Below are 14,947 nucleotides of genomic sequence, written 5' to 3' on the forward strand. Positions count from 1 at the left end.
TCGATGTAAGTTCTCAGAAGGGAAATTCATAAAGAAGACATGCATTGTCCTTCCTGAGAAAATACCATTCTATATGCCGACCAGCAAAGTATGAAAGTGCCTGTTTCCTGCAGTATTGCCACCTACATGCCAATCTTGTCAAGATTTTGGACTTGTGTCTGTCTAATAGATGAGAAAAAAGCTGAAAACATCATAAACTTAAAATAAATTAGACATTATTTCCTAAATATCTCCAATCTTTTTTAAAAAGATTTATTTATTTATTTGAAAGAGTTACACAGAGAGAGAAGGAAAGGCAGAGAGAGAGAGATAGGTCTTCCATCCACTGGTTCACTTCCCAGTTGGCCGCAATGGCCAGAGCTGCACCGATACAAAACCAAGAGCCAGGAGCTTGTTCCAGGTTTCCCATGTGGGTGCAGGGGCCCAAGCACTTGGGCCATGTTCTACTTCTTTTCCTGGCCATAGCAGAGGGCTGGATCGGACATGGAGCAGCCGGGACTCCAACCGGTGCCCATATGGGATGCTGGCGCTGCCGATGGCAGCTTGGCAGCTTTACTTGCTACGCCACAGCGCCTTCCCCAGTCTCTCTCTAATCTTAAGAGATTATCCAAGTCATTTCTCTAATTCCAAAATTTGAGTCCTCAGCGTCTACAGATCTACTTCCATGGATTTTGTTTTATTTGAAAGGCAGAGAAAGAGCGTGCTAGAGAAAGAGAGATCTCCCAGAAGCTGGCTTATTTACCAAATGCCCACACTATCTGGGGCTGGGACCATGCGAGGGTCTCTCATGTGAGTGACCGGAACTCAACTACTAGACTCATTACGCATTGCATCCCAGGGTATGTATTAGAAGGAAGCTGGAATCAGAAGTGGTTCGTGACTTGAATGCAGGCACTTAAATGCAGGTGTTCCAAGCAATGTCTTAGCCATCAGACCAAGTATTCATCCCGTGAGTGTTTTAAAACCAGATTATAGAAAACATTTTCTTGCCGATTATAGATAACACTTTCTTGCTTCTTTATTTTCTTACAGTGTTTTAAGTTTTGTGACAGATCTATATAAAAAAGTAGAGACTAAATACTTTTCCTCAAAACGGAACATGGTTTTCCACCAGGCAGCTTAAATGCGGGGATGATCTCGTTGATTTTACTAGCAGCTCAGCTTTGGCTGCCTTCCGTTTACATCCTGTCCTCTGGCTAGTGAGGTCAGCAGGCCCCTACGGCCAGCGGGACTGCGGGGGACGCACCAGCCTATTACAAGGCCGTGACTCCGCTCTCTCCTTCCCAGCCTCTCAGATCACAGAGGAGTGGATCTCTGATCTTGTCAGGAGTCGAGCTGAGTGGCAGCTGGGTCTAAGTTAGTCAAATAATTTATCATCTAGTTTCAAGCGTCTGGGAGGGGATAGCAGGTCCCTCAGGGCAGTGCTAAGTGCTAATGATACAAACAGAGTGTGACCAAGGGACAAAAGTGTCTCCGACCACCACTAATTCAAAAAAAGCAGCACAGAATAGTCGAATCTTGAGGGGTTGGCTTAGTATTTGGGGCTTGTGTTACCTTTCCACGGCTGCTTTAACAAACTGTCATAAACATGGTGGCTTATTTATTATCGTACATTTATTATCGTACATTTCTGTTTATCACAAGGGTCACACAGACGTCAGGGAGCTAACCTCAGGGTTTCAGCAGGCCGCACTCCTTTCAGGAGGGTCTGACGGAGAACTGGGGTCCTTGCCTTGTTTCAGCTTCTGGGCCAATACTCCTCGGTCATGGCCCCCTTGCTCCGCCCTGAGAGTCAGCAACGTCCATCTCCATTCTCAAAATGCTGACTTCTCTCTTCATTTCCCTCTTCTGCTGTTAAGGACCACTGTGATTACCCAGAACCAACCAGAATAATATCCCCATCTTCAGGCCGGCTGAGCAGCCCTCTTCCTTCCATCAGTAGCCTTAATTCCCTTAGCCGCACCCTGACATCTTCACAGGTCTCATGGACGCGGGCACTGAGGGCCGCATGGTTCTGCCCACCTCAGGTCCTTTCCAGGCTTCTTCTTATCTCCCATCTGGGTGATGAGGACTCAAGCGATATGGAGTAACCAGACAGTTAAAGCTGAGGCAACCTGGATCTCTGTATTCCTGGAAAGTGATGCTATTTAACTGTCGCCATGATACGTCCACCTTCCCAGGATGCACCGCTGCCACAGAGGATCAGAGCATGCGCAGACCCTACTCTGATACGTACGTAGCGCTTTGCGGGCACCGCCCGTTTCTTATAAAAAGAGGTGGAAGGCAGGGAAGAGAACGCGTTCCACGGTGGAGTGCGCTGGGGGCATACTGCTCTCTTATTTTCTCTTTCCCTTGCTGACCCATGTGGAATGGCCCTCTCCAGTACTCACGTTGAGGTACCATTTTCTTTCTTTTTTCCTTTCTCTCATTTAAGGCTAACTCTTTGGCCCACTCAAGTTGGGTATTTCTCAGCCCGGGGAGGCACACACGTAGTGTGTGCTGAGTCCCTCACTATTAAACAGCCCCTGTCCTTAGTCCCTCGCTGTTAAGTAACTTGTGTTTGCACAGAAGGAGGCACGCCTTTGGGCATGCTGGCTCTCCGCAGCTGAAGCGATCCCTGAAGGGTTAATTAACAGCCAACACCTGACTCCGGAAAGATCCCCAGCAGCTGAGCCAACGGGTCCCACCCGACAGGGCAGCTGCTCCCACCTCTGGAAACGGCTGCTGGTCAGCCCTCCCCAGGCCGGCTTGACGGGCTCCGCGAGGGAGGTCATTTAGACCTCACTCTGTGTCCACAGCCCCTCAGTGTAATCAAAGAAAAGGCATTTCTTTTAGTTTGTCCCTTTTTTGTTGTTTGGACAGGAATGAAGATGTTTCGCAACTTGAAAAGCCTGATCGGTACTGAAACCTCACCAGCCTTGGAATTCTTAATTTCAGTTCTGGAATTTCCATTGGATTCTCCTTTAGAACTTCCAGCCTGCGCTGGGATTCATCACCGTGTCACTTAGTGTCTCGAGTGAATTAATCACACCTATTTTAACTCCCTCATCTGAGAAATCTAGATTTCCTAGCCGAATATTTTCTTGTCTTTTTTTTTTTAATCATTTTCTTCTTCTTTTCTCTTCCCTTTGACTTTCCTCCTTTCCTTTCTTCTTCATATTTTTTTGCGTGATGAATTAGTTTTGAGTCAATATCAGACATTGGATGTGACATACTGTCAAGGTCAGTTGAAACTTTCAGTGATGATATTTTCCTGAATATAGGATTTATTTTTGCTTTTGGAGAACAGAGTAATGAAAACCACCTTAATTCCAACAGAGATGGAGCACAATCAAATCATTTTGTGGATGAAGGGTAGCAGTGGATGGTTATCCCGTATTTGAGGTGTCTATCGTTCTAGTGACCCCAACTGAGTGCTCAGGTCTCCTCCTCCTCTCTGGCTCTTTACTCCTATTGCTGTCTCCTAGCATACGAGGCTCCTAGAGGTTCTGCTCAGCTTCTTTCTCATTAAGCTTCAATTTTATCCGTAACTTTATAGCTTTGCCCTTCCTCCCTCCCTCCCTCCCTTCTTTCCTTTTTTTGAGATTTATTTATTTGAAAGAGATCTTCCCTCTGCTCTCCAAATGGCTGCAACAGCCAATGTTGGGCCAGTCCGAAGCCGGAAGCTTTCTCCAGGTCTCCTACATGGGTGCAGGATCCCAAACCCTTGGGCTGTCTTCCGCTGCTTTCCCAGGTATGTTGGAAGAGGAGCAGCTGGGACTCAAATCAGTGTCCCTATGTGATGCCGGCATCACAGGCGGCAGCTTTACCCACTATACCACAATGCCAGCCTTGCCATTGCTTTTTTTTTTTTTTTTTTTTTTGACAGGCAGAGTGGACAATGAGAGAGAGAGAGAGAAAGGTCTTCCTTTTTCCGTTGGTTCACCCCACAATGGCCGCTGCGGCCGGCGCACTGCGCTGATCCAAAGCCAGGAGCCAGGTGCCCCTCCTGGTCTCCCAGGGGGTGCAGGGCCCAAGCACTTGGGCCATCCTCCACTGCACTCCCTGGCCACAGCAGAGAGCTGGCCTGGAAGAGGGGCAACTGGGACAGAATCCGGCACCCCAACTGGGACTAGAACCCGGTGTGCCGGCGCCGCAAGGCAGAGGATGAGTCTATTGAGCCGCTGCGCCAGCTGCCATTGCTTTTTAATCAGTAAAAGCCTGGAGGGAAAGTAATGGTGCCAAATAACAGTGTGTACTACCTCTCTTTATAAAGTCTTGCTCCTCAAGTACTCATTGCCTTGATAGCTCTCTGATCCCTTCAGATATTGTGTGTGTATGCACGCACACATATGTATGCATGTTAAAAATCTCAGTTTTCTACACATTCTCAGGAATGTTGATCCAATACAAAAGAGTCTGTCATTGCCAGAAACTCAATTCTAAACTCTTATTCATGTTTTTCAGTATCTTGTTTGACAGCAAAAAGAAGGTCTGAGAAATTCCTTCTGTTCTTTGAATTATAATTTTATCTATGTTGTGCTTGTTTGTCTTTTGCATGGAAGATTTTCCTGTAGTTCCCAGGTTACTGTTCTCTTTCATTTCATCTTAAAACTGCTTCTCTGGCCCTTCTCTGACATTGTCTTTACTCTGACATAATGTGAGTAATTTCTTCTTGTTACATCTGGCTCACCTTGCTTTCTTTCCTCAGAATCCAATATAAGTGTTGAGGCTGCAACTCGGGAAATACCTTGTGATTTCCAGGCAGAATGTAGAGCACAGTGGGGTTTAATTGGCGCAATCCATGGGGGAGAATAGAAGGAGAGGAAAGAAAGATGGAACAAGGAACAGATCAAATAGGGCTTTTAGGCCATGGTGAGAACTGTGACTTAGAATGCATGAAATGGAAAACCAGCCTGCCTTTTATTTCGCTTGCTTGCATTATATACTGAGGAGTAGCATTCATAAAGTCCATAGATCTTCAGTGCGTAGTTCAGTGGATTTGTGCCTACCACACAAAGTTATGAATACCCGTCATATCCCAGAAGTGCCCTCCACCCCCACATTGTTCCCTCCTGGTCAGTATCATCCCAATGGAAACTATTCTTCTGACTCTTATGTTTTTTGTCCTGATTTTGAACTTAACAAATGAAGCCATTTGTTAAAAATGCTTTGGGCTTGGCTTCTGCCCAGCATTTTGTCTGAGAAATTTATCCACGTTGTATGCATCAATAGTTCATTCATTTTCATTGCTATATGAATATTGTATGAATATATGATCATTTCTCAGATTGGTGAACTTAACAAGGTTATTTTCAAATGGGGCTATTCTGAATGAAAGCTACCCTTAACACTTTCTTTTCATTATTAAAGACAATCTTGTAATTCCATTTTCAACAAACTAAGGGTTTATTTAATTATTTGAAAGGCAGAGTTACAGAGAGAGAAGTAGAGACACAAATCTTTCATCTACTGGTTCACTCCGCAAAGGGCCGCAGTGGCCAGGGATGAGCCAGACTGAAGCCAGACGCCTCTTCTGGGTCTTCCATGGGAGTAGCAGTGGCCCAAGGATTTGGGCTATTTTCAGCTCCCTTCCCTGGCTGCATTAGTAGAGAGCTGGATTGGAAGTGGAGCAGCTGGGACACAAACTAGCACCCATGTTAGGTTACTAGCATCACAAGTGACAGCTTAACCCACTACACCACAATGCTGGTCCTACTAAACACTCTTAAAGACTTTGTGGCACGATGCAAAATCACTTATGCTGGTTATCTACCCAGGAGCAGATCTCAGTTCTTTTTGAGCAGAGTAGGGCTATTATACGATTTAATTTGAGAACTGTCTTTCAGGACTTTTGTTGAGTGCAGACACTAGGTATCTAGGTTGTATTCCTAAAGTCATTGTGGTGTTCTGGAAATTGTTGAGGGCAGCTTGGGCCAAGAGAGGTCTTGGGGCCGGCGCTGTGCTGCAGCGGGTAAAGCCGTCACCTTCAGTGTCGGCATCCCATATGGTCACTGGTTCGAGTCCTGGCTGCTCCACTTTCGATCCAGCTCTCTGCTATGGCCTGGGAAAGCAGTGCAGGATTATCCAAGTGCTTGGGCCCCTGCACTTATGTGGGAGACCCGGAGGAGGCTCCTGGCTTCTGGCTTCAGATCGGCATCGGCACAGCTCTGGCTGTTGCAGCCATCTCGGGAGTAAACAAGTGAATGGAAGCTCTCTCTCTCTCTCTCTCTCTCTCTCTCTCTCTCTCTCTCTCTGCCTCTCTCTGCCTCTCTCTGCCTCTCTGTAACTCTGCCTTTCAAATAAACAAATCTTTAAAAAAAAAAAAAAAGAGAGAGAGGTCTTCAAAGAGTGAAGAGAAAGAAAAACTAAGGATACGTCCAATCTGGTGGCTCCTCTCCAGGGTAGAGAACATTCATTAAAGGTCACGGGATGTTGTTGAATTTCCAGTATGAATTCTGTGGGAGTCCAGCATAAAGTACTACAAAAAATTTTTTCTTTATTTCTTTGGGCACTGGTTTTTGAAGTTCATTTAGTTTATGATCCATTCCTTGTCTGATTAAAGTAGACCTTATTTTCTGATTTTAACTATGTTTGCTTATTCTGCTACATATTGGAAGGGGATAAAATATCATGTTTTTAAAAAATTTTTATTAATATAAAGAGAACAGATTTCATGTATTCCATAGGTACAGTTGTAAGAACATAACCATATTCACCTCCATCCTTTCCCTCCCTCAATCCCCTTTTTTCTTTCCTTCCTTTTTTCTTTAATTTTTGCAAAAGCATACTTTCAGTCTACTCTATAATCACAGGGTTATTGCACCACCAACTGTAATATTCAACGAGTAAAAAGTAGGAAGGCCACAGTTCCAAAAGAGTATAAGCAAAGGCTAAAAACAACAATCAAATCACAGGATGTCTCTTTCACTCTTATATGTTTTTTTATATTCTGTATTAATTACTATATATCTGAGAAAACATTGGTTTTTTGGAGACTGGCTTATTTCGCTAACTGTATGGCTTCCAGTTGTATCCATTTTGTTGCAAAAGAAAGGGTTTCATTATTTTTATGGCTGAGTAGTATTTCACAGTGTATATATACCACATTTTTTTCTTTTTAATTTAATTTTTAACAAATTCAATATGATTTTTAGATATATGTCTAAGAATATAATGATATTTCCTCCTCTCCAGCTCACTCTTGTTCCTGTTCTTCTACAGTTTTTTTTTAGTTTTTGAGATACCATTTTTAAAATATACATTTCAGTAAAAGACTTAATAATTCACCAAATAAAAAAATTTAACAAATAAAAAATTAAAAAGAATCCAGTTGAGTGGGACTATAGTAGACAACAGCTATAAAAAAGAATTGAATGGAAAAATGATCATTTTACCCAGTTTTTTTTGACAATTAGTCATTAATAATTTCTTTCAATGAAATAGAACCAGTGGCAATGTAACATCCAAATATTTTCTGTGTGGTTACAATAATTAAGTTCATTTAGACTCTAAGCCATTTCCTCTCAACAGTTTATGGATAGGAATAATTTTATGTAGATTGCAATACAAATAATTACAAATTACATTGTATTCTTACTAAAGATCAGGGAAAATATGATATTTGTCTTTTTGGGGGTTGGCTTATTTCAGTAAGTATAATGGTTTTCAGTTGCATCTGTTTTGTTGTGAAAAATGGGATTTCATCCTTTTTATGGCTGAGTAATATTCCATAGTGTATTTATACCACATTGTCTTTATCCAGTCATCAATTGATGGACATCTGTTGATTCCATATCTTAGTTATTGTGAATTGAGCTGCAGTAAACATGGGGGTACAGGTCACTCTTTCATAAACCGATTTCATTGTGTTTGGGTAAATTCACAGGAGTGTGATGGCTGGGTCATATGGTAGATCTGTTTTCTGCTTTGTTCACAGTCTCCATACTGTCCTCTATAATGGGTGTACTAGTTTGCTTTCCCACCAGCAGTGTTTTAGGGGACCTTTTTCACCAGGTTTTCCCCAGCATTTATTGCTTGTTGATTTCTGTATGAGAACCATTCTGACTAGGGTGAGGTGAAATCTCATTGTGGTATTTATTTATTTATTTTAAGTTTCTCTGATGGCTAATGATCCTGAGCATTTTTTCATTTGTCTCTTAGCCATTTGACTTTCATGTTTTTGAAAAATAACCTGTTGAAATTGTTTGCCCAATTCTTGACTGGATTATTTTGTTATTGTTGAGTTTCTTCAGCTCTTTATAGATCCTGTATATTAATCTTTTATCAGTTTCATATTTTGCAAATGTTTTCTCCCATCTGTCAGTTGCTTGTTCACTTTAAATGTTTCCTTTGCAGTGCAAAAGCTTCTTAGCTTGGTGTAATCCCATTTGTCTGTTTCTGCTTTGGTTTCCTGTGCACCTGAGGTCTTTTCTAATAAGTCTTTGCCAATGTCTTGCAGAGTTCTCCCAATGTTCTACTTTAGTAATTCAATGTATCAGGTTATAGATCTAGAACCTTGATCCATTTTGAGTTGATTTTTACGTAAAGTATAAGGTCGGGGTCTTGTTTCATATTTCTGCATGCAGAAATCCTATTCTCTTAACACCATTTGTTGAAGAGACTGTTCTTTATCTAGGAATTGATTTTAGTGCCTTTGTCAAAGTTGGTTGTAGATGTTTTAATTGAGTTCTGGGGATTTTATTCTGTTCCATTGGTCTACAATTTTTTGCCAGTACCAGGTTGTTTTGATTTTAACTGCCATGTTTTTGTTGCATAAGATTGCTTTAGCTATCTGGGGTCTCTTGTGTTTCCATATGAATTTTAGCATCATTTTTTTCTAGATCTGAGAAGAATGTCACTAGGTATTTTGATTGGGATCACATTGAATCTGTAAATTATTTTGGAAGTATGGACTTTCTGATATTTTTCCAAGTCAAAACATGGAGATTTTTCCATATATTTGTGTCTTCTGTTTCTTTAATGGTTTATAATTTTTATCATACAGATCTTTCACCTGCTTGGTTAAATTTATTCCAAGGCATTTACATTTTTTGTAGCTATTGTGAATGGGGCTGATCTTGCAAATTCTCTCAATCATAGCATTGTCTGTGCATACAAAGGTTTTTGATTTTTGTGTGTTAATTTTATATCCTACAACTTTACCAAACTTGTAGGCATCATGATATAGCACAAAGCATTACTCATGTGTTTGAGTGATTCTAGCATAAACAAATCTACTCTGCTGCCATTCATATAAAAGTGTAGCACAGTTACACACAGTACATAATGTTTGATAATGATAAATGATTCTTGTTTATGTATTCAATATGCTCTGTTTTATTGTGAGAGTGTACTTTTTTTAAAAGTAAAAACAAAAACAAAAAAACAGTTGTCCTGTTATGCCAGCAGCAGCCCGATACATTCTGTATTTACTGGATCTTGTAATTGCTTCATTTTCTCTTGTGCTTGATTTCATCCCATGTTGTATTGGTCATCATAGTCTGAGGATCAATAGGCTATATTTTAACATACATACATACATGTGTGTGTGTGTGTGTGTGTGTGTGTGTATCAGAGCATAAGTATGTAGTAGGGAATCCTGTTTAGATTTGTGTTAAGTATGCTCTATGATGTTCACACAGTAATTAAATGCCCACCTATACATCTTCTTGAACATATCCCATCATTAAGTGATGTATAACTGTATAAGTAAAAATAGACAGATACACAACACACATACACATGTATAAAATCAAGGTGATTTTTGGTCATTGATTTTTAACAGAAATGAAATATAGATAATTTCTCTGCATCTTGAGTTTCTAGTTTAACAGCATCACAGGATTCCTCCAGGTTAATAAGTGTAGCTCTAGCTGATTCTTTGAAACTACAAGAGGGCCTGACAATAGGTTAAGCTGCTGCTTGCAGTCCCAGCATCTCATATTGGAGTACTGGTTCAAGTCTTGATGCTCTGTTTTCAACCCAACTTCCTGCTAATGTGGCTGGGAAGGCAGGAGAAAATGGCCCAACTGCCTGGGCCTCTGCCACCCATGTGGTAGAGTAGGATGGAGATCCTGGCTTCTGTCTCTGCCTGGCCCAGACATGGCTGTTGCTCTGCCTTTGGAATACATTAATATGTAAATCTTTAATAAAGTAAAAATACAAGATAGTCCTTGCCCAGCTATACTTTAGTCTGACTGTTCCCTTGCCAAAGTGTATTCACCTTGTTTCTAGGATTTTTGAAACATTGTAGTACACAATTCTTTTTTGCACTGGTACATTTCTGTCTAGGGATTAGATTCCCAAGTGTTAGTTTGCCCTTTTTTGTTCTCATAACAGAATTTGCCAGTTGTTTTCACAAAAGAGCAAATCATGTGTTCTTTGGCAGTAAATGAGTCTCCCGTCTTCTGGACAGCCTCACCAGCAATGGATGAAATTTCTCTTTAATTTTGCCAATATCGTTGTTACTTTCATTTGTTTTTCCCTGACTGCTAGGAAGATTAATGATGTTTTGTTATTCTCCTAGACCATTTGAACTTGCTCTTCTGTGATTTTCCTGTTTTTATAACTCTACTAATTTTTCCATTGGTAGTCTTTATTATAATTTATTATAGTTCTGTTAGCTGTTATATTCATTATTAGCTGTTATGTCCATTGTGGATTTTTCCCTTATCTATACTTTATATTGTATTTTATCTTTTAAAATATCATAACTATAAAATCACATGTAACAAATCTTGAAAATTGCTTATAGCTTCCCTGCCTCACCAACCTCCAAGTCCTACATATGGGCTCTTTTATCTTTCTGCAATTTTATACTTTTATTCTTACCTTTAAGATTTTAATCCATCTGGAATTTGTGTATGAGAAGCAGGAACGGAAATTATGCTCTTCCTGTGCATAGTCAGTTTTTCCAGTATTATTTATTAAATAAACCAGTCTTCTTTTCTGAAGTAAAATATATTTCTCATATATTAAATTTCCACAGGCAGCAAAATCTTTTTCGGGTACCCTGTTTTACTCATCTTTTGTCTATTCCTATGATGATATTCTGCTTTTGTTGTACTTTCTCTATTTCAATATCTTATAAGGTCCTCTTCTCACAAGTTTATCATTATTTCATGGGAGTTTTAAATCATTTAATGCAATTTAAGCACACCTACCAGGGTTCTAATTTGGGTTGCACTTAATTTCTATATGAGTGGGAAAATTCATGTATTTTCATGATACTACATTTTTCATTCAAGAATGTGAGACATCTTCCTGTTCATCTATGTTTGGTTTTATGCCTTCCTATATAACTGCTGTATGCTGTCATGTGGAGCCATGGAGGGAACTCATTCACCTAAGTGGACCCTGCAGTAGGAAGAAATCTCACAGTGCTTATTCCATCTGCCACATGATGTCCCCAGCGGTGACTTTAACTGATTTTGTTAAATACACCTTTATCCATTCTCATGTTTTGTCTCCTGCAGCGTGTTTCCTTCTCTGGTACCTGCTCCTATTCCTTAGACCTCGGGTCTCCGCTGTTCCTCACTGGAGGATCACCACCCTCTTCTGCTCCACAGCTCCACCTAGTGTGTACTCTGGGACTTGCAGTTGCTTGCACATCCAGCTCTCCTAGGAAAGAGAACTAGCAGCCTAAGTAAGCATCTCAGTGAGCTGCTTGGGATGTGGTGAGTCTGACCCTGCAGACTTCCAAAGGAACCCTTTCCCTTCACACTATCCCTGCTCTGTCCCCCAGTACTCTCAAAGGACGTTCTTATCTGGGTTCTGAACCGCCTCAGGAGCCTTACAGCTGCCGTTCACTGGTTCCAGTGACTTGAACATCTGTCCTCCCACTTCCCTGACACTAATGCACATTACCAGTGTGTTTATGTTGTCATGAGTGTTCACAAGTTTGGCTCTTGTTAGACAGCTCTAAGTTGGATGTGTCATCATTTGAGAAGTGAGTAAGCTAAGAGTGCCCACACTTTTTCACGGTGCTCTTTCTCTCATTGCAAAGAGGAGACTGGTCTTGCACAGCAGCATGGTTTCTGAGACACCACCACCAGATAACCTAAATAGTCCTGGTATCCAAGAAAGATGGTAAGGATCGTGTGTGGATGGGGCAAAGACCTATTCTCATAGTCTCTCCATTGTCCCAGATTCCTCCCTAACTCTGTGTTTGAAAATAAGATTTCAGGCCGGTGCCGCGGCTCAATAGGCTAATCCTCCACCTTGCGGCGCCGGCACACCAGGTTCTAGTCCTGGTCGGGGCACCGGATTCTGTCCTGGTTGCCCCTCTTCCAGGCCAGCTCTCTGCTGTGGCCCGGGAGTGCAGTGGAGGATGGCCCAAGTGCTTGGGCCCTGCACCCCATGGGAGACCAGGAGAAGCACCTGGCTCCTGCCATGGGATCAGCGCGGTGCGCCGGCCGCAGCATGCCTGCTGTGGCGGCCATTGGAGGGTGAACCAATGGCAAAGGAAGACCTTTCTCTCTCTCTCTCTCTCACTGTCCACTCTGCCTGTCAAAAAAATAAAATAAAATAAAATTTCAGTCCCAGAAGATCTCTTAAGCTCATTCTGTAGAACAACAAAGATTTTCTTTAGAGTTGCATGTTGAAGAGTCTGCAGAATTTTTTTAAAGGTTTATTTATGTACTTGAAAGAGTGAGGGAGAGACAGATCTTCCATCTGTTGCTGGTTCTATCCCCAAATGGTCACACTGGCCAGGGCTGGGCCAAGCTGAAGCCAGAGCTTCTTCTGGGTCTCCTGCATGGGTGCAGGGACCCAAGCACCTGGGCTATCTTCCACACTTTCCCAAGTGCATTAGCAGGGAGGTGGATCAGAAGTGGAGCAGCTGGGATTCAAACTGGCACTCATATGGGATTCCAGTTTCACAGGCAATGGCTTTACCAGCTACACTACAGTGCCAGCCCCTGCAAAATTTTAAGCCATAGATAAATTTGTATATTCACCCACAAAATAAGCAAATCTCAGAGGAGGCAAATTTGCAAAGAAATAACTGTGGCCTACCAGTTCCAAGTCAACAACCACCCCATTAAAAGTCTTTCTTAAGTCTGGAACTGTTAGCAGTTCCTTCCAACCTGCTACCATATGTTCATCTTATGGAGTACAGTAACCACTCAGCCAGCCACAGATCAAAAATATTATTAAAAATAATTTCATAATCCTTGCAAACTATGTATTTCTGGTGGGGAAGGAAGTAAATTTGGAACTGGGGCCTTTTGTAGGAAATAACATCTGCAGAAACTAAAACTGCATTCTTTGGGTTTCTATGAAGATTGAGGCTACAACTTCACTAGCGATGTGCCAAGTGTGGTTAGGTATGCTCACAGGTGGAGAGCTACTGGGCTTCTTTGTCTCCTGCCCCCAGAGCAGCCCCTTTTCATCAGGCTGGCTGCTACCGCAGATTCCAGCATTGGAAGCACTTTCTTTCGGTGTTTAGTCTTTGTTCATTGTGAAAATTCAAATTGAAGGAGGCCAACAAGGCCTCATGAGAACATGTATCTTGTGTGCGTGCATCTCTAACCCCTGTCTAGTGAGGACAGAGTCTCCAATTTGCCAAAGGAACAATCATCCATCCCTTAGCCACGGAGTGATGGCAGGGTCTGGGATTCCTCACACCAAACGCGCTTCTTTGTCCCCAGACCTCGGTTCTGTTCGTGGTGGAAACTGCGTTGGAGAAGCATTGCTTTTTCTTGAAATCCGTTACGGTTCATGGTAATGCAGAAAACATTTTGGGCTCCTGCGTTTCATAATTTAGTTTCTGAGAAAAGGTCATTATTTTTAATTGTTAGCTCAGGAGAGTATTTGTTTTTAAAAAGTCTTTCTAAAAGCCTCTGAAGGATAGAAACATTTTGTTTCTCTGATTCTTTCCCAGGCATGCCACTATACACTGAGGATTATTCTGTATACAGAATGAATTAAAACATAAAAGGAAAAATGCATCTGTACAGAATATGTTTTGTTTAAATTCATGTTCTTTGGAAAAAGTCATTGTGATAGCATGTTAATCTTGGGCTAGTTACTTAGCTCCTTTCTGCCTCTGTTTCCTTATCTCAAAAATAATGATTACAAATAGCACCACTTTTGTAAGATTGAATTGGGGATTTAAATAGTTAAACTATGTCAAACCCTTGGGATGGTGCCTGGGTCAATGTCAAAGTTTTATGTTTGTTATCATCATCCTGCATTTCACTGAGTTCTGCCCCTATTCTTCCCTCTCCATGTAGAATCTGTTACTTGGTCAGAACACTCAGGCTGATTTCAATTAATTAAAAATTTAAATGACTTGTCATATTTCCTGTTTACTTTGACCAGTCACCTGAGAGATGTACACTATTTACCTATAAACATGGGTCGAGAAACACCCCACTAGTGTGTCAGGAGGCCAGTACGGGTGGCATCAAATACATCCCTAGCATGCCAGAGAGAAGAAGGTGAGAGCTTTGCCTGCTTTTAGCTAGAGACATTTTGTTTTATGGGTGAAAGCCATACTTGTCATTACAAAGGAGATGTAGATGATGCTGTGTCTATATACATATTAGGAGAGAGTGATAGGTTATCTCTTTTGACTTTAACTTATCAACATGTAAAATATGCTTGCTGCATAAGAAAATCACCCATTACTAGATGAGATCATGGCGGCAACTGAAAGTACCAAATATGTCTACCAAATCTATCCCAGTTTTTTTTTAAAAGATGTATTTATTTATTTTGAAAGAGTTAAAGATGGGGAGAGACAGAGGTCTTAAATTTTCTGGTTCACTCTCCATATGGCCAGCACAGGGCCAGTCTGAGGCCAAGAGCTTCTTCCAGGTCTCCCCTGTGGGTAGCAGGGGACCAAACACTTGGACCATCTGCTGCTGCTTTTCCCAGGACATTAGCAGGGAGCTGGATCAGAAGTGGAGCAACTGGGACTCAAACTGGCACCCATATGGGATACCAGTGTCACAGGCAGTGG

General features: G+C 41.6%; 1 long non-coding RNA gene across 4 annotated transcripts; it reads left to right on the forward strand.

Annotated features, from left to right (window-relative positions):
- Positions 1-547: 547 nt before the first annotated feature.
- LOC149121796 (uncharacterized) lies at positions 548-14,249 on the forward strand. 4 transcript variants are annotated; one of them, XR_016222646.1, is made up of 5 exons: positions 548-2,396; positions 2,863-2,898; positions 11,457-11,626; positions 13,632-13,704; positions 13,865-14,249. It is a non-coding gene; the product is annotated as an uncharacterized LOC149121796 (long non-coding RNA). The 4 variants fall into 4 exon arrangements; XR_016222647.1 differs by lacking the exon at positions 13,632-13,704 and having other exon boundaries at positions 552-2,396; positions 11,457-11,657; XR_016222645.1 differs by lacking the exon at positions 13,632-13,704 and having other exon boundaries at positions 1,049-2,396.
- Positions 14,250-14,947: the final 698 nt, after the last annotated feature.

Source organism: Oryctolagus cuniculus, chromosome 16 (assembly GCF_051225735.1).
Source record: "Oryctolagus cuniculus isolate XC-2025 breed Fujian yellow rabbit chromosome 16, ASM5122573v1, whole genome shotgun sequence".
In the NCBI taxonomy this organism is placed as follows: domain Eukaryota; kingdom Metazoa; phylum Chordata; class Mammalia; order Lagomorpha; family Leporidae; genus Oryctolagus; species Oryctolagus cuniculus.